General features: G+C 43.7%; 1 protein-coding gene across 1 annotated transcript in view; it reads right to left on the reverse strand.

Moving 5' to 3' along the window:
* Positions 1-20,893, reverse strand: part of PRKAG2 (protein kinase AMP-activated non-catalytic subunit gamma 2) — a 170,652-nt gene that overhangs the window by 95,663 nt on the left and 54,096 nt on the right. The window lies entirely within an intron of this gene.

The raw sequence follows: 20,893 nt of genomic DNA on the forward strand, positions 1-20,893 counted from the left end.
TGCTGGTTTTAAACAGTGGAAATGAAATGTAGGAGCAAAAGTACAGTTTGATGCTTTGCAAGCAGGGAAGTAAATTCAGCTCCTGCTACATCTTCCGTGGGAAAAAAAGTGTAACAGCAATCCCAGGCAAATGCGATTCTGGAGTAAGAAACAGCTCTACATTTCTGCCCTGAAGTCCCTCTGCTGATTGCCACCTCCGACTCATCCACCCCCACACCCGTATTTCAGTATTCAATATTATTAAATATTTCAATATTATCCCCTATAAAAGATTGAATTCTGTAATGTTAGTAAGGCAGAGGCTTTGCTCCTTGTCCTGTCTGTACGGCATGGTTTATGCAAAATAAAATAGAAACCCTTAGAGCTGATTGATAGAAGCAGTTATTGCTACGAATAGTCCCTCCATGAGTTATTCACATGGGAAGCATTTACAGTGTTTGAAAAGCTAAGCCCAGAAATTCTGCTGTGATTTTTAATACAATGAAAACTTACATTTACTTACAGCATTAATAACACATGGAGGCAGAGTAACTCACTGAAAAGCACAATGGGTCCTATGTTTAGGTGGTGTATACCTGGTCTATCACCAGTAACTTGTGTACAGCCACATTGCTTTAGCCTAGTGTACACTACCAGTTAAAGCACCATTTCTTGAACACTTCTAAGATACCATGCCTAATCTGGCATATTATATGTGTTTAAATCGTATGACATCAGGAAAGCCTAATTGCATATATTTTATATACAAAATAAAACCATTGAAGCTTGAAAGCCTACAAGTTTGCGATCCATAGCTCATGCATTTCAGGTTCCCACCAGTGCTCAAGCATCATATGAGCTTGACCTACATCATTGTCCCCGGACCCAGGCCGTTCCACTGCTTTTGGAAGAGTCACGCTCGGCACGTGCCGAAGGAGACAGGACAGGAAACCAACCCAGAGGCCCCACCTGAAAGCTCTTCTATCAGAAGATGAAAGGCTGAAATGAAGGAAGCTGTATGTTAGCTAATGAGCAATGACAGGACCAGTTAAGGTTTCCATAGGTGGATTAGAATGCGAGAACTCACGCCTGTACCTTCCACAGCCTGTTAAATCATTAGGATGAAATACAGGGAAACAGAAAGAAAAAAAACAAAAAACTTTCAAAGTTTCTGCTCCTTTCTTTCCAGCTCTGGGAGCCTGGCATTTCCTCTTCCTTTTCAGAAAGGTCTCAGAAACCTGTTTTCTGGAAGAGAAAACCTGTTCTTGTTTTTTTTTTTTTTTTCTTGGTGACACATTGCATTACTACTTGTGCTACCAACACCTCCTTTCTGGAAGCGTCAGCACGCCTTTGACTTTTGGACTCTAGGCTGTGTGTCCTGCCTCTCCCTCAGTGGCTGTGTTGGTAAAATAAGGTCTATGAGCTCCAGCACAGCTGCCTCCCCCTAAGGGAACACCTACGGCAGAGGACACTGCATTTGCAGACTCATTCCCAGAACTGCAGGATGATTCAAAACTCACTGGGGATGCAGCAAAGATTTACATGGGAGAGCAAATACCAGCACCTTTTCCAAAAGCCTTGCAATGCATTGTCCAGCATTTCATATTCATCTCAGATCAATGAATCTTCAAATCATCATCCTGTATTAATGTGCATCAGATGGTAATAGTTTAGATTAAATTAAATTAGGGAAGATTGGTGGTAATGGTGAATATAGCGAGATTCTTGCAAAATGAGGCGGTCCCTCCATGTTTAGCGCTCTTACCCAACGCAGCCTCGCAGTAGGGAGCTCTTACTTCCACAGGTTTTGCCAGCTGGGTAAACAGAGAGGTTAAGACAAGAACTTTAAACTTGACCTGACACCCAAATCCACAGAATAAATTTAAATAATTGCCCAAGTGCCTTAGCTAAGGCACCGAGCACTCACTGGATTCACAGGTTGCTGAGAACACCCTGTACCACTGAAGACTGTTCTGGCATCCTTGCAGGGCTTTAGGAAGTGAACTGCCTGCACCTGAATGGGAATATTTTTATCTGATTTATCCAAGATCACTCAGCAAACTCTGATCAAGGAACAAAATCTAAAACCTTCATTTCCTCTCTCTCTTGTTCTGAGCAGTATACACATTAACACCCCAATCTGATATGGCAGTCCTAGTCATCTGAAATTTAGCAGCATACTTTCTTGAGCATCCTTCTAAACCTCATAATAGAAAGAAATCTGGGCAAACAACATGCTGACAGCAATAAAGAGCATGCCTGCACCACAACCGAGAGATGTGAAACTGCAACCATGCAGTCACTGAGCCTGCCAACACCTTGGGGTATTTATGCAGGTGGCTGGCTGAAAGCTCCCTGCCACAGGGTTACCTGGTTTAACTAAATTAAAGCCTACTCTGTACACCTGCAAGGCGGCTGTATGTAATCACAGCATGCCGGAGGCAGACACGCTCACACAGTCCATCAGATTTCCTCCCAGTGGGCCACCTAAGCAAATTAAAAATGTGCTGGTTTCCTCTCTGTGTTCAGCAATATCTGCCATCATTGTGAAATTAAGGATTATTTCATATGTCCATTTGGTTTTCTCAAACACAAAAAATAATTTCACATTTAAAGGGATACAGTACCCACAAAAATCCCATTCTGTCTGAATTTCTCTGCTTGCTCTTACTCACCCCTCTCCCTTCTGACACAACCAGAAGCTAGTATAGAGAAATAGTTTCCTTATTCTGGACTTCTTTACCATTTCCCAGGTATAATCTTGCTGGTTTTCCCCTTTGCTTGTGTGAACTCAGAAAAAGAATGAGCTTTAAAATGGGAAACATCCCCCCTGAAAAACACCTGGAAGATTTGAAACCATTACAGAACCATAAACAGCTTTTCTGTCCTGACTATCTAGGCTCCAAGTTGTCCCTTTAATTGTGAAATACACAAAAATCAGTGCACCCATCTGTCAAAGATGGGCAACTGCAATGAAATCACAAGGGGTAGATGGGCTTTCTGCTAACACTTTCTGTCCTAGACACATTGCTATGAGAGCAGCAGTGGCTGTTCAAGCAGGTTGGCTTTTATGAAGATGAAAGAGTTGCAAGCTCATCCTGGAGTTAGTGATGTGCTCTTATTTCATAGAATCATTTAGGTTGGAAAAGACCTTTAAGATCATCAAGTCCAACCGTAAACCTAACACTGCCAAGTCCATCAAGGGAGGCCTCATTATTTCTCAGCTTTATCTTTCTCGCAGACCCTAATTGCATGATTCTTCCACTCTGATGTTCAAAATCTCTTCCTGAAACAGATGAGCAAAAAAATAAATGCAATTTTCTTAGCTACTGTTGATAAGGTTTTAACGGCAACAAGGAAAGGTGGTTGAAATCTTGCCTGGCCAAAGGGGGGGCTGCCAGGTCCTCTTCCCTGTGTCCTCACAGGGCAGTTGGAGGAAGGTGTTGTGAGACACCAGAAGCTGTGTAGGGGACCGAGTGTCCCCAAGAACTTCTCCGAGGTTTCCGGTCCCTTACAGAGGCTGCGTGTGGGACGTTAGTTATTAGGCTGCTTGGCCTGGGAGGACATCTGGCTCTCCAGTGCTTCCCACTGAGTTCCTCAAACTGGGGCGAGGACTGCGGATAAGGCGTTAGCGCTAAAAATGAGCCCTTTTCAGTAATAGATTGTGGAGAGAACCATACAGCCAAGAGCACCATGCACAGCAAAGCATTTGGGTGAGCATCTAGAACATCCAGATGTTTCAGTCTTTTCAAAATGATAAAAAAATCTCTACTCTGAATATCCTGGATGAAGGTTTCAAGAGACAATTGAGAAAAAGAGCCTAACAATAAGGGACCCAAATGTGAATCCACTGAATGTGAATCTGTAATGGGTTTGCATTTATGGAGACAAGGAGCTGACCCTTCACATCCAAAATGTTTTACACATGAACTATTACCATGCAAGTCAGTTCCACTGTTTCTCTCATTCCTCTACTGCATTCACCTCTATCTTCTAAAAAGCAGCGTGAGCAGAAATAATCATAGTTTTCTCAGCTGCTCATCAACTATGAGAAGCTCCCATACACGGAACTATTTCTGCACACAAGACGCAGTGCATGTATGAGGATGTGAGCATACACACACATGTACCAGGTATGGCCGTGCCAGATCACTGGTTTATGAATATGCAGACAGATAGAAACAGCCTTGGACTTGCACAAATTCCTAACGTGTTCCACGTTTCCAGAAAAGATCTGCACAGAAATGAAAAGCATCATCTAAATTCAACTCTGGACACCCCCAGTGAATTTGCTGGAGCTATAGGACAGCTGGATATATATGTTCCTTTTCTGGATATGTTCCTATGCTCATTCAAGGTGCTGAGTACCTGGGACCAGACCAACCACATGAACATAATCCCACTACGGTTAATAGGACCAAATGGGTCAGAGCATGTGGTGTTTTACAAAGCTGAACCCATATAGTGTTGTTGGGACATAAAAATAATCTGAACAAAGTAAATGAACCAACTAAGATATTCTCCATTTAATGCTATAGTTAATCATTATTTGAAATAATGTCCTTTCCACAAATGGGTAAATCTAAAAAGATTATTATAAAAGCACATAATTATTGAAGATTTGGTAAATTTAAAAATAGAACCTGCTAATTACCAAAATATCACCACTAGTAACTAAATCACTGTTCAGCAGGAAGTCAGTGTTTGTCCCTCTACCCTTCACAAAACTATTTCAATTGGAAAAATGAGCAAGGACCTCTGCAAATGCACCTGCCCGCGTGAAACACATACTGATGGGAGACCTGAAGATAGTTACATGGATAAAGATAACTGAGCACAAACCACTGTCTTTGGATATGCAGACAGCAAACTGACAATGATACAGTTGAAGGCATCCTAGAGCAAATCAGCTCCTGGGTTACTCGCTTTGTAACCCAAGTAAAAGATACACTTTGGCTGGCCTACCATCAAAAGTCTTCTCAAGCAACAAGCAGGGCAAATGAGTTATAGGATGCAAACACACACAAAAAAAAGTGGGAGATCAGCAATATTAACTAGGAGCATTTGTCCCACATAAACTACACTGTCGAAGGTGAACCAGCCAGTGGAAATGTCCCCTTTTTCTGAGCAGAGACATGCAATCTGAAATAGCAAATTTAAAATTTCAGTTCTGGTTTTGATACTGAATCCATCCCAGCTGAATTTCTTCATCTCTCTGTGGCTCAGGCTCATCTGTAAAAATGTGGAATGAAGACTGAACATGCTCTAGCTATCCCAGACCATGGTACGTTATGGCAGATAGAGAAATGAATCATAAAGCCTCTTAAGAACTGTGACAATAAAACCTCCCTACTTGAAATATCTAGGCAAAATTTGGTTTGGGTAAGTAACACTAAAAATGTTACATGTAGATCTGATTAGTCTTTTCAACCTCTCCTATTATTAACACCAGTCCTCCTACAGTCCCCCATGACATCCCCTTGTTACCATCTTACCCTATTGAAAATGGACTGTCTGTGCTCCTTGCTCTCTCTTGTAGAAGCTGTCTTCGCTGCCACTGTTAACCAGGATTTACTATATTTGATTTCTTCCCTGTGAATGAGAGCAAAAAATAAAATACCTACTGGCTTGAGGAGCAGCAACAGCAGCAGCCCTGTCATTTAGCTGCACCCTCCCTGCTACAGTTTGGATATCAGCAACAACTCACTCCCCAGCGAGCAAAGCAGCTCAGCTGTAAAGCATCTCTAAGTTAGAAACTCCTGTGTGCAAGTAGGCATCAGCTGGGGTGAAACTCAAGCTACCAGTATGGTGAAGACAACTCTGATTTTCATCTGCTACCATAATTCCTCTTCTTGTAACAACTCACTTTCCTGAACAGCCTCTCATAAGGTGTTTTAAAATTGCATCAGTCAGATTCCTTTTGTCAAGTCTCTTCTCAAGGTTCAAAAGAGGTCTAGGAGACTGAGGGCCAGGGAAAGAGTCTGCATCATCATATCACTTTCCTGCAAAATATCACATTTGAATACAATTCAGCTATTTTGTTCTTACATCCTCACAATGCCCAAGTAAGCAACACATAGCTGAGACTTGTTACTTTTTCAGTGTATTACTACATTTGTCATCTCGTACTTCTGTTTAACAAGAAGGCATCTCCCCAGTGTCTTTGACGAATATTATTGCAAAGAATGTAATCAACTTCCCCTGCGTCTTCGTGTCCTGAAACGTTCCTTTTGCCACTAGGTAGTGGAATAAATCCAAGATTTCCATGCGAGTTCCTGTTTCCAATCCATCAGTGAACAGCTTGTTCTCGTGTCTTAACTATGTGCTCTTCAAACTGTCTCCCAAATTGTAGCCATTGAAGCCCCCTTGGTATTTCCTGTTCTTCAAGACACCAGTTGAGCTGGGATGAACTCTGACACCTGACACTTAAACACAGCATTTAGTACGGTCTAAGCAGTGAGTAAGTTTGGTCTGGGATAATGAGCCTGAATTTTAGAAACTGAAAAAGGGATACAGACCTGTCCCATATGCCTTTAGACCTGCATATAGGAACTTTTTTTGTCTCCCTCTCTCAGTCCTGAGAACTTAAACATTCAACTTTTCATGGCAGGAGGGTGTATGCGTTGGGTCGTGTGACCCAACACGGGATAGAAGTCTGCTCCGTTGGAGGTAAGCTGGCACTTAATCTAGCTTTTAGTTACCTGAAACATTAAAATAGGCAGAACTTCTGCCAGCTCAATTTAGCTGATTAACAGCTTCTGGGAGGAACATGCTCTTAATGTATAGAGCAATATCATTTTACAAATATAGATAATTATTTTCCAGGAATGGCTTAAAACTATATACATTAAAGAATAGTTTTGATAAGCTATGTCTGCCCTAGGGGTATGTCAGGACAGCTCTTGTCACAAAAACCTTTGAAGTGAACAAGCTCTACATTTAAAGTCTCACCTATTTCTGCCTCATCTTCTTGCCACAGCAAGAAGGGACACTGGGTATGGGCAGGGGCTGAACACAGGGACTAAACTGCAACACACCAGTGACTTACGCCTGCCTTTCTCCTCCTCCAAGCAGGAAAGGCATGGTAGCCATACAGGGCTGCGATTAAATTTAGGATCAGAGTTTGCTGAACTTGTCCTACTCATCACTTCTAAGCTTGCTTTTATCTGCTCAGCACTTCACACCTTCCCTCTGCAACATCAGCCTTTTGCTTTCAGTCTCTCCTTATACCTTGATAACTGTGATTGATACTAATCAGAATATGGAAAGATAAGAGTCAAGGAGGATTTAGACAGAAACCCCTGAGGCTGGCCAGAAGAACAACCAGGAGACAGGCAGATTGCTTGCATAAGGGATCGATAACAATTTAGGACATTGAGGCAGTATGAGGATCACAAAGTGAGGGTCCCTCTGTAGTTACTAGTTACTTTCACAACATCTTGATGGGATTGATCAATATTATCAGAATTGTACAGATGGGAAAATAGGTTTTCTAATCCCGGTTGTGGTCTCTTCATCATAAAACTGTGGGCCTACCTATATACATCATCGATTTTTTCCATGCCATATATACATCTTTATGCCTCTATTTGCCACATCACCTCACATACTAACTGAATATAGCATAGCTGTCATGACCATACTGGAGCAGGTCTAACCAGGCATGGAAGCACTCCAGTGTGAACTGGCATGCTGTCGGGGAAGCGCTGCTCTGACAGAAATTTGCCCATGGTTATAACATGTCAGGAAGGAAAAAAAAAACCCAACAACTCATTTGCACATATAAGGTTTTTTCCTCGTCTAGAGGAATGCAAATGCCATGCAGCCTTTACATTGTCTCCAACGGGTTGGCTGATTATCGCATCCCTAATTCCAGTTCACACAATCCACACAGCACCTTCTTATTATGGATGTGCTGCTGACATGTACAAAGACTGATTAGATAGTTAGGCACAAGCCAAGGAAATAATAAATACACAACTCCACTTTTCAGAGAATTATTTTACTCTAGGCTCTTGTGTGCACAGTTGAATTTGTTGTCATAGTTGTCTGCCCTTTCTTAGCAAAAAAAATTCCAGCTGTTGAGTTAAATCTTCCAGACAGATAAATCACATCATAATATTTTTTCAGGTTTATCATTTTCCGATCTGTTAGACAGTGAACTGTTCTTGACTACTCTTACTGCAGCTCTTGCAAAGCTGCCTTTCTAATCCTATTAGTGGGCCAAGAAATGCTTTTCCCCTTATATACATGTCCCACCTTGCCAATATACCCCTTCCTTGTAATCAGTACAAGAGAAAACTACACTACGAAGGCCAAGCACACTTCTTGTCAGGTAAGCAGCCACTTGGGTGGCCAAGAGATGTTTTCTGGTTACATGCCAGAGGGGTCTGGCTATGAGTGGACAGTCTACATATGTAAGTAGATGGGTTGCAGAATAAAAGTAGCCTTCTCTTGGAGCGAGCTATACTGGTCAGACTCCAGGGTGGCATCAGTGGTGGCCTTGTCCTGTCTAACTGGTCACCTATGGGCTGTGCTCAAAGGCAGCTTCATAATATAGAGGTGCAGACCGAGTCCAGGCTATACACTGCAATAGATGACCATGGGTTTCTACTGACCAACCTCAAAGAGGACTCAATAAAACTAGAAAAGATGCAGAAAAGGCTGATAAGGTTGATCAAAGGTACAGAGTAACTCTTCTGCTTAGGAAAAGATGACTGCAGGGAAAGGATATGACAGAGATCTGTAAAATCAGGCGTGGGATGGAGATGGCAAACAGGCAAGGGAGCATCAGATGAAAATAGTAGGTGGGAGGCTCAAAACAAATACAAGTAAATACTTCTGATATATCACATTCTTAATCAGCAGAACAGGTGCTGTTGTAGGTGCTAGAGGTTTGGTTTTAAAATGCAATTGGACAAGATGATGGAAGAAAAACTCATCAAGGTCTACCAAACACCAGCTTTAGCTCAGGACGTAAGCCATGAAGTGCTGGAGGCTGGGAGAGTGTAATGGGAAACATCCTCACATTCTTGTCCTCTTCTTGTACTCCTTGCTGTACCTGCGTTACTGGCAACCAGCACAGAAAGAGACTGATCTGGATGGCTAATTGGCCCGACCTGGTACATTTGTTCTTGTGGTCTAATGAAAATGAATTTCAAAGCAGTAAAATTAGTAATGTAACCTCACACCTAAGCACAAGGTGCCTTTATTCTAGTGCCATCCACACAGTAATTATGATAAAAAACTTAATTTCTATAGCCTAAACTTTACCATTTGTAAAATGCTACTAAAATCCATACAGCACTTTCTTATTATGGATGTGCTGCTGACACGTACAAAGACTGATTAGATAGTTAGGCACAAGCCAAGGAAATAATAAATACACAACTCCACTTTTCAGAGAATTATTTTACTCTAGGCTTTTAAAGACACTCCAAGATCTACAGCTGTGCGAATAAAACAATGACAAGGAGTTACCCATATTATTAACCAAAACCTCTCAGCTACCAAAGTGTGTCAGTATGTGCTGGTGCTCAAGTTCAAATAGTCCAGGGTCTGTGACAAGGCCTTAAAACAAGGTGTAAAAAGATATCAGGCGTTAAATTTGATTTTCAGAAGCACCAACTGCCACTGAGTATTTAACGCTTTTTGAGGTCAAATCCTCCTTTTTGTGTTTATTTTGGAATCTAGAGCAGGGGGACTCGGGCTGCTGTTTTCAGAAGCGTGAAGAGTCAAGTCCAAACCTACGTGGCCTGTTCATGGTTACGAGATGTTGCAACACCACTGACAGGATCAAACTTGGTGGATTCCTGACTCCTATCAGGAAAGAAGGTGGGGAGGAAAAAGCAAGCTGGAATCGCGCTGTCTGCAATGCAGAGATGTATCCAAGTCACCTTTAAACACAACACTTGGATAAGCCGTGTCAGCACTGCTGCAAAACTTGCTTGGGAAGCAAGGTAAATTACGAACTCCATTACAGGGCAGTTCGGAAGCTACAATTCTCCTTTAAATTAGCTATGAGCTAATTTAAAGTTGGCTTCTGTAGAGTTACTTTGCGCAGCAGGGACTGCAGTAGAGGCACACTCATGCCTATGTGGTCACCCAGGGTTGAGGCAGTGCCGTGAAGCTACCTTGGAGCTGTTCAGCTGCAATGAGACTCATGCTATTCCCCATCCCTGCACAGAGAAAAAAAAACTCTGCTATTATGATTTCTTCAGTCTAATTCTTTTCTAGTTTAAGCTGACTTTCCCCTCATAGCTGTAATTTTCAGCTGAGAGCAAGCACCAAGCCTATCATTCCAGGATTTGACCAGGCACCAGCTCCCTCTAACAGAGAAGCAGCATCTCTCCATCTCCCAGACAGTTTTGTAATTAAATTTTAAAGAGTGCTGCTCACTCATGTTTTTTGTAGTAGGATTTCATTTCAGCTGGTGGCTCACTCCCATAACATAATCATTTCTCTACGAGTCTTCTCAGTTAGAATTAGTTTTGTCAGTCTTGAGTATTACAGTTTTTCTGTATTAGTCTCCTATGTCTCAAGGTTAGTTTATGCTGTTGGGATTTCTTGCAGGGAACTTGCTGCTTCGCTTTGTGCTCTGTTTCATACTTGTGTTTATTTTGGGAAAAAATTGTAATGATTTACAATAAGACACTTGTTTTAAAACTCCTCAGTTTTAAGTTCAAATAGACTTCACATAGTCTCTAGTTTTCCTATTCCCGCTGCCAGGAAGGATCTCTGTAAAGTTTTAAAGCAGGACCTGGCTGATAGAAAAGAAAACTCCGGTATCCTTTCAGGAAGGAAGAAAATAAACCCAAATCTGACAGCAATAGAAAGTTGTCACCTGCTTTGGGGTAAGGAGGAGATTTTTATTGCAGCTCAGTGGAAGCAACAGTCTCTTTCAAGACAGAAGAAGCACTTCTAACTGTCTTGCCAGCGAAGTGAGGTAAAAATCAGTTTACTGTCATGAAAATATCGTATGGGGAGAATACCGGTACCGGGAACTCCGCTCATTCCTACAGCAAATTTTGTATCCGTGCCAAATCTGCTGCCAGGCTGAAGCTGGGAGTAAAAGCACTAAACAGGGCATTTGCTGGCAATAACTCCTGCAATTTGGGGGAATTTTTGCCTTTTGGTGTATACAGTGCTGTCACCTCCAGAAATGGTAACTAACATCTCCAGGAGACTTGGCTGACTATAAATGCACATGCCTTTGAATGAGCATGTGCAGTGACCAAGGGTCATTTGCTGTCATCTCCTTCTCATTAACGGCTGTGTATTAGAGACATTCGTCCAAACATGCACGTTAATGAAGCTCTTCCTCCCCAAAATACAGTGACAGAGGGCAGGAGTCATGCCTGGGGTAGGCTTACGGGCTTTGCATCACAACACCTTTCCAATGAACGATTTTCTTCTATTTAAAAGAACTGTCTATTTTCACACCTCCATTCCTGCTGTTTGGGAATGCGCTTAGGATTTCTAATTACTTTGCACTGCAGTTCCTTCATAGCTCCAAAGCTGATTAAGAAGAGCACCCAGCGAAGAGGTAAAGAATATGGGTCAGATCCCCAGATGATATAAAAGCAGTGGATCTCAAGTAAGGTAAAAAAATGTAAAAAGGACTAATTCTACTTTTTTTGCCTTGTAATAATATGCTTTAAACTTGAAAAGAATGGTGGGAGTTGGGGGTCAGCAGTATCTCTCACCCTCCCCCTCTGCACAGGTATTCTCCTGAGATGGTGCATGTCACTATCGAAAGCTGCTTATCTTAGTTCTAGGAAGATGAACTAAATGTGAAAAATACAATTCATAATACTAAATAAAAATAAGAATCAAAATATACAGGGCAGGGGCAGTTAAGTGCCTACACATTACAATATCAGCTATGTCTGCAAATTGTCAGCCCAAAAAGGTCATTAAAATAATCTGGCCTTTTATCAAGAGCAAACTCTCGCTGACTGATAATGCTGAATACATGATGCTAATTCCAGCCATTTCTGGAAGCTAATTTAACCCTTTCCTGAGCATCATACATATGGCCTATGATAGATGAGCTATCTTCATGCAAATTCAGTTCTTCTCCCATGAAAGGCATTTTCAGTTAACTGTAGCTCTTTAACAAGCTTTTCATCTTGTTGCTATTTTGCCTTCACACCTACTGCCCTGTTTTCACAAGGCTTTATTCCATTCCCTTCAGATGTAAGCACTAGCTGGGTTTGGAGGAAAAATAGGATCAAGTATCATTTCCACTTCCCTTACAGAGGACCCTGTCCCTATCAGGTGCTAAAACACTCAGCTCCCATTAACTTCATCATGAGGTAGCAGCAAGTTTGTTAACAGCATTCAGCTTTTTTCAGGTTTGGGTCCCTCACAGATTTCTGCAGATACCAGTAACAATTTCATCAATGAGTAGGGATTTTGATAATTTACCTACAAGAGTGTAGAGACCTATCATCTGCTCTAATGACAGAGCTGCAGATCTGCTTACTCGGAAGATAAGATCCCTTACACGTCTTAACCAATCTAAGCAACATCCCACACGGTTTTCAGCATCCCCTGTGTGCTGGGTGACAACTGCAAACACATCATCTATCTGATAAAAAGTAATGCATGCTCTTTGCTAAAGCTTCAAACGGTGGGGTTTCTGCATTAAATAGATTCCCCTCAAATATTTGTTTTACATGATAGATTATTTATAAGAGGTTTCTAATGCTCCAGCCTTCAGTCAACAGCTGACTCTACAGCTTTTGCTGTCACTGCCCCTTTTGATTTCCTTTAGTTTTCTTTCCTTGAGATCAAGGTGATCTATTTTTAGTGCAGGGACTGGTTAAGTGAGGAGTTGCTATAGTGACAGATAGCTGATACAAACCAAGTCCCACTGCAATTCCTCCGGCTGGTAAAGGAACATACCCAAAGTGGGGCAGCAGCTGGGGGTGCCCAGACACTGCTCAGTTCGGGGGGGCATTAATAACTGCCCAGGACTCTCAAGGTCACACTTAATGTATATGAAATGGCCAGAAGGCAGCTTGGGTGCCTTTTGTAGGAAACACACATCTTGCTGCCTTTGTTGGCCTAATAAATGAGCCAGTGTTGGTCTTTGGCTTTGCAGTGGTCTCCCGCTGCTGGTCTGCTGATACAACTCAGCCGTACAGGCAGCCCTAGATGCCCCTACCTGAGAAGTCCGTTCTTGAAAATTTATCAAAACAAGAGCAGTTGTATGTGAATGTGGAGAACTGGGTGGGAAAAGATGCACCGTCAGGGCATTTGCAACTTCAGCTTTCCTTGCAACTGAACAGCTGAGAGTCACAGAAATGTTGGTTCGAAAGGATGTCTGGAGGCCACTTCTCCAGTCTCCCACTCAAAGCAGGTCTGGTATCAGCCAAGACCAGGTCAGCCATGGCTTTGGCTAGCTGAATCTTGAAAACCTCCAAGGATGGAGAGGCCACAACCTCTCTAAGTTACCTGTGCCAGTGCTGCACTACCCTCTTGAGGGAGTTTTTGCTGACATCCATTCTGACCGTTCTCAGCCACAAACTCTTACCTTTTATTCCTTCTTTTACCATCTGCCACCACTAAGAAGAGTTTGGGTCTATCGCCTTTGAAACTGCCCTTTAGGTAGTTGCAGGCTGCTGCTAGATTGCCCCTTAGCCTTCTCTCTGCTGGATAAAAAAAGCCCAGTTTCCTGAACCTCTGCTCACAGATCCCGAAACATCTGCTGTAGGTCCCGAAACATCTGCTCTAGGTCCCAAAACATCTGCTGTAGGTCCTGAAACATCTTGGTAGTCCTCCAGGGAAACCCTCTCCAGTTCCCCAGCATTTTTCTGAGGGAGGGACCAGAAATAGGACACCCCATTCCAGCTGCAGCCCCACCAGCAGCGGGTGGAGGGGTGTAATAACCTCCCTTGACTGGATTGCTCCGTTCCTCCTAATGTATGTGGTTCACCCTATTGGTAGTGAGAGCATATTTTTTGATCGTTTTCCAGATGATATCCACCACAACCCCCAAGTCCTTCTCACTGGGAGTCAGTCATCAGCGTGTACGGCTGCATGGGCTCATCTCACCCATCATCCATGTCACTAATGAATGTTATCATCCCTAAACTGATGCCTGGGTGTTGACTACCCCTAAGTTTAGGTATGTCCCTTGGGAAATGTCTACAATATTCCAGCTTCTCATCCTTTCAATTCAGTCCTTCTCTCAAGGAGGCTGGTACAATCCTCAGCTCTGAACACCCACCCGACTTTTGTTGCCACCATTGCAGCAAGAACCTCTCCGTTGCAAACTTTTCGACCTCCTCATGTCTCCGGTTGACATTCCATCTCATTTCTCCCTCATCTATATTTCTTAAATTGATTTCTTGCCCTATTCTTGTTTATTATCTCTAATTATACTACATACAAGCAGCAGAGATGTCACAAATCATCTGTTACTCTCCAGGAGCATCGCCTGCCAGGAAACGCAGGACTGTCGCAAGAATCCTGCGTACGCTATCGTAATGCTTGCACTGACTGAAATAAAACCGCAGGGCCAGATGGGCAGGATCTGTTAAACAATCCGGTGACTGTAGCTCTGAGCATGTCAAAAGGGTCCTTGTTATCCCATGGAGAACACAGCACTGGGAAGCAGCTGTTTTCCGATGCCTGGAAAAAACTCTGAGGAAACAACAGGATGCTCGTAATTAATGTCAGCTAATCCTATCATCCCTCCTCCAGCTGAATCGCCCCAGCTTTATCAAAGGAGGAGCAGAAAAAGGACGGGACGGGAACTCCTCAGTGCAAGCGTGCCATGCAGCACTGGGCTCTGTCCTTAAACCAAGTAAGGCTGTGTGACCTTTCCGGCACGGAGAATTCAAGCCTCTGAGCCGAGCCTGCCAGCCGCACAATGATATCTCACAGAGCAGCCCTTCATCTCTTGAGACCTAAGCCTTCACATTTCAGTACGACTCTGTAATGACAATAAGATGGCTAAAACAATTTCGAGGCGTTAAATCCCACCGCTCTGGGCCCTTTTGAGTCCTTGAACTGCTTTTAGGTTGGACAAGAATAAAGGTGAAAGTAGAAAACAGCTGAATCCTGGTAATTCCTGGGATTTGCTGATCCAATAAACCTGACAAACAAACTGCCTTAACAACATCTTTGAAATTGCACTCTTGGGCAATTCCCTGAAACTTTGAGCAAGGAGTCAATAGTCCAAAACATTGATTTCTAATTAAACAAAAGTACCCACCTACCTAAATGCTACTGTCAAGTGGAATTTTAGGCTGTGAAAACAGATCTGGGCTTGAAATTTGCTTTTAAAACCTGGCAACAGCATTTGTAATATAGATGCAGGGAAGTATAAATAACTTGTGGTCTAGCTTAGCACATTCAAATCAAGTAGAAGGTGAGAGGAGGATAACAGCTTCTTATAGAGATATTCTTCTGAAAGTCAGAGCCCTTTAAAAGCACAAGTGAAAGAAAGAGGAAAAAATCCTGGTGCAATAGGGATGAGAGTGCAATTTTGATCATGCATGGAAATCAGTAATTTCAGTCATTTTTGGCATGTAGGTTGTGATCCTCCAGCATTCAGCATGAAGGCACTCCAGGCTGCATTCTTTAAGCTGAGATGTCATGTATGAAAGTCTTATCTACACTATTTTCTTTTCGCCTCAAAAATTAATCAGGTGATAGTTAGTTATATCACAATGTAACTGAGTTAGTTTTCCAGCCTTATGTACATATCAGAAGTGAGCTGGTACCTGAAGGTAACAGAAGTGAAGGATGGAAAAAGGAAATCCTGATAAATACATAAATATCATCTGCTTTCACAAACAGGCAGTGTCTGCATCCGCTTTGACTTGCTGGCTTCCTCCTGTCTCAGTTTCTCCTTTTCCACCTCAGTGAACCCCTCCTCACACTTGCATTTCACAGCTTTACCTAGATTCAATCCCAAGATTTGCTTTTAGTTTCTCTCTGTCTTTCAGGAGTAACACTCATCTTGCTGTTCTAAATGACACGATTTGAATAGCAGCAGAATTAAAGCATCCTTAAGACAGTAAAAAACTGAAGTGTCCATGATGCTGCTGTGCCTGGGGGACAAGTACCTGCCCCACAAGCACCAACAAGGACCATAACCACATGGACTCCTCCCAGATGGGACCTCTCCCTGCCAAAAACCTGCCCAGTTTGTAAAATAGCCTGCCAAAAGGGAGGCTGGCCCTGCTGCTCTCACCCACCACGCTGTTGACGACAGCACGTCAATGCTGAGTAATTCAGTCATTTATAGTAATATTAGTATTTTTGATCAAACTTTGCAACGAGATGCACAGAGCTGCCTGGAGCAGGACTGGGAAGACGTGTCGGTGGGCAGATTCATTTGCAGCACCTATCTGTAAATTTGTGCCTCAAGAGAACTTACTGTATTTTCATGTGTATAACCTGCCCTTCAGCCAAAAATAACTGTCTTTGAAAAGAAATTACTTGGAGAATTGGCATTCTCAGACAACTCAGCATGAGAGCAAAGAGTCTACATCTTCTTTAGGCCCACAAAGGGCTGCAGAGGAAGATGCTGCCGGGCTCTGCACCAGGGAGGGAGCAAGGGAAGAGTCCAGGGCAAAGCACTCTGCTCAATATAACTCTGTTTCAATTTCCACCAAAACAGTGGAGGATTTCTGGGGTTTATTACTATCTGAATTTACCAGTACCTGCTTGAAAATACCTTGCTGCTTCTATTACTTCATGGGCACAGTCCTTTTCCCCCCTCTCAGAGTGCTTCAAAGCTGCATACAGAGCTGGGATGTGCCAGAAAGCACCAGCACAGTGACTATAAGGAAGCAGAAAATGGCAAAATAAAAAGTCTCAAACATTTAATCAGGCTCGTCACTGCTTTTCTCCTTCCTGACAACCAACCATAGAAATTTCACAGCTTCCATGTCTCAGACCTCTCTGTAGTACAAGATTAATCAGTACTGATCAGCCAAGGCTGTACGTTTTCTAAAATCACTGTCAGCTCAACAGAGCATGAAATCCAGTAGAGAAAATCATTAACAGACCAAAGCAGTCTCAGTTGCTCATGCCCAGTCTCTGATGCTGGTGGTTTTAAGCTGCTTTTCAGGAGCAACAGGATTTTGCTCTTTCAGTTTGTTTACGGCAGCTGCTGGAACGTGCAGCAACCCCCTCACTCTCATTTATTTCTCCAGAATTTTTTTCGCCATGATTTCTCCCCCACTACCTCATAACAGAAACATCCTACCAGAATGAGAAAAATAAATATCTCAGCTCTGGTCCTCCCACAAGCAGCATTACCCACTTTGGGGCAAAGCGCCAGTTGAGCTGCAGCTCCCCAGGCTGGAGGAGAAGGAGATCAAGTCCTATCTCCTTTTGCAATCACTTCTCAGTCCTCCTCCCGTACATTTTCAGTCCCTGTCCTCAGTGCAACTATCTGCAACCCGGCTTGTGCTGATAAACGGCGATGTGAGCCAGGCTGAAGTGTCCCCTGGGTTTCCATTTGCACGTGGAGCGGTTGTGAACCACCTACTCTTTGGTTTGGAGTAAGTTCTTGCCCAGGGACTGCCGTCTGAGCTGGTTGCATCCTATGGCACGTTAACTCCACGTAGTGATCACTGATGCGGTCACCACATCTCCACTGTCGGGAAGGAAGAGCATGATTTCTCCGCTTGACACACAACCTACACTCACCCCCAACTCCAGGGGTCTGGGAAGGACCATGACAAGCGATGGAAGAAGCTGCTTGAGTTTTGACTGAGAGGGGAAGACATTTCCCCTTGGGTTGAGTATTTAAAGATAATCTAAAATATGGCACTTCCCAGATCCGCTCGAGAGCCTCAGCAGCCCTCCATCCCACAGCGGGTGGCAGGGACATGAGATAAAACATGTGCGCTGAGTGCCACCAGCGTGGCTACAGTGAGTTACGGGGTAACTCGGGGACGAGTCCCTGCCCTTTGCACCAGGACCACCTGATTCGTGTACGTGGTGGGGGGAAAAGCAAGTTTGCACGTGTATGTATTGGGGTCTGAGTCATTCAGCAGGCTCGCTCCTAATTTAGTCTGAATTTGCACCTAATTGTAACATCTGGCAGGGAAATTGTCCTCAAGAGTGTTATTGAGGCGGGACAGGTCAGGGGACAAGGGGCAGCACTGAGGTTTGCCTGGAGTCCCTTGGACCCGGCTTGTCGGGGCTCAGCTTTGGCCCCTGCTGATAAAAATCCACAGCAACAAAGCCTGAGGAGCACCATGGGCAAGGAGAAGCTCCTGAGCATTTCCACGTGGCTAAAAGTCTCCAAGATGAGTGATTTAAAGGTAAATGCCTGGGCACAAGGCAGCGCCGGGGGTCATGGCAGCCACATGTGCTGCAGAGTGGTTCCTTTGCTGTGCACTCATGGCTCGGGTAGGGAAGAAACACTTTTAACATTATACCTTTTGCATGTGTCATTCAATCCTTCACGGAATAGATGGTGTCCTTTAAAGGCCAGAGCAATTAGCCTCACTGGGGCCAAAAAGTTGTCCCCTTCAGAAATGCCACAGAGCCTATCTATTTACAACACACCAGACCGCAGCAAGACTCGGCGGGTGGAGAAGCTGCCAGCAACCCTGCACAGGCAAGCAGAACTGCAATAGGAAGGAGGAAACTCTGCGGTGATGATCCAGAGGTTGGAGAAATTTTGGGTAATCCCAATCCTCAGTCCTGCCAAAATCATGTTGCATAAATCAGCTTCCCTGCTGTTTGGTGGATAGCTCAAGCTCTGAGGTCTCTCTGCTGGCTGCTCCACTCCCAGAGCAAAGCTGTGGGCTCTCTGCCTTCGCCCCACAGTTCTCCTTGCTCTTGTTTGCTCCTGGTGCTTGTTCACGCTTTTCTCCTTCCGCTCTCTGTGAGCTCTCTGCTTCTGTTTGGCCATACTCAGGTCTCCTCTTGCTGTTCACTTGGCATAAAAGGACTGTAAGGCTCCAAAACCAGGGAGCTACAGGTATGCCCATCCTTGGCAATGCCACCCTCCACTTCTCCACCAGGACGTGAACCTCTTCATCGGTGCAGTGGAAGGATGGGGTTTAGCTCAATTGATACACAGAAGAAAGTACTACTTGATAACTTTAGTTGCAGTGGCCTGATGGTATCTATCTCTGGGAAGACGAGAAGCTGTGCTGGCCCAATCCTATTTACAATGACCGGAGGACTCTTCCTTAGAACACTTACAGAGATGGGCAAGAAAAAACAGAAATTCCAGATTCAACTAGTCCAGGTGACACAGCACCCCTTTCTGGGGCGTCAGGGCATTTTTTCCTCTTCTTACCTTTTCTGCCCCTTTTCTGAATACAATCCAAACTCATTCAGCAACAGGGAGGCTGCTGTGGCAGCACAGCCACCCCGGGAAAGCGGGGTGGGAAAGCTCACGTTGGATTGCCATCATTCATTTCTCATCCCTGATGATAGACAGCAGCTAAAGGGGATGCACCAGTGCATGACAAAACCTGACAAGCCACCAGGTCTGGTTGCTACCAAAGCTCCTACACGCCACTAATACTGATCATAAAACCTGCTGAGTGCCGGCAGTTCCCTTGAGAGCTGCTCAGAAAGTGTTTAGTAAGGCGTAATAGCTATGAGATACAGATTAAATCTAGCAGATAATGCAAAGCTTTTGTTTTGACATTTCCCTGCAAATAATTAAGGCCATTTGGGAAAAACTGGTTTCCCAAAAGGAATCCAGACTCCACTGGGGTAGCAGAGCCAACCCCCGCGGCAGAGCATCTGAGGAAGGCACTAACCCAGACACATCCCGTTTGCTTTTTCCTGCTCTTGTGACTTGGTGGCTCTCTGTTCACGATGAAAATGGGATGCAGGGAGCTGACCTGGTCATGCTCTACAATAATGGAGTATGCAAATCTGTAGTGTAAATACGGTGCAGAAAACTCTGCCTAATGCTCGCTGCGTACCACCAGAGTGGGCTACAGAGCTGGATTAATGGGAATGAGGATAAGGAGGAGCACATTTTTTGGCATTTCTGGCATTACACTTTCAACTGTTTTTTATAACTCTATCACAAACGTTACAGTTCATATAGCCAGTACTCTTCGTGGAGGACAAATTATTTTCTCTGTGGAGGAAGATAAGGATGGGGTTTAGAGTTAGATTCCGAGGAAGCAGACTCGCAACACTATGTTTGGTGCTTCCAGCAGCGAATTCTTTTGCAGATGTTGGCTATTCCCATCTCATTGATGAAACCACAAGAAGAGGGTGAATTAATGGCTCAAAGTGCCATTAATCACACCAGCAACAAATCGCACATGTGTTTCTGCTTAGGTGAGAATGTAGGGGTTTTAATTAGAAATTTGGGAATAAATTTTACATCTGGGCAATCTGTAATCTAAATTTTCCCCTCTTCTTGCATAAACTCTGTTACCTGTCTTTGTGCATCTTGCTGACATTGTGAAACTCCAAAGACCTGGGTCGTATCTCAGTCACATCGTCTTGACCTTACTGCCACTCCAGCAGAAACCCTCAGATGGGTTTAAGGGAATGCAGAACAAGGCACGGTACCTTAGATTTATAAACACTTAACTGTACAAAACAGGAACAAAAGGAGAAGCATTTGCAAGAAGGACATCTTAAAAACAACACAACCAACCACTAAATAAATTGCAAAACATTAGATAATAAAAAACCAAGCTTTCTGGGCAGCCACCCATGCATCAGTTGCAACTCCCCATCACTAAATCTGTATGCATCTCTCCCCACCATCCATGTAGTCCAATAAAACTCATACCTTCGTCGTTCTGCTGGATTTAACACAGTGACTCCTGACCAACAGAGTAAAAAAGAGCCTTGCCTACCGCTTGTACGAGCCAGCCTCTCTAAACTGTGCCTTATCTGGCTGATTCAGTGTAACACCAGTTTTAAACCTCTTAGTCACAGGACAGAATCT

The sequence above is a fragment of the Gavia stellata genome, chromosome 6 (genome assembly GCF_030936135.1).
Source record: "Gavia stellata isolate bGavSte3 chromosome 6, bGavSte3.hap2, whole genome shotgun sequence".
Classification (NCBI taxonomy): Eukaryota; Metazoa; Chordata; class Aves; order Gaviiformes; family Gaviidae; genus Gavia; species Gavia stellata.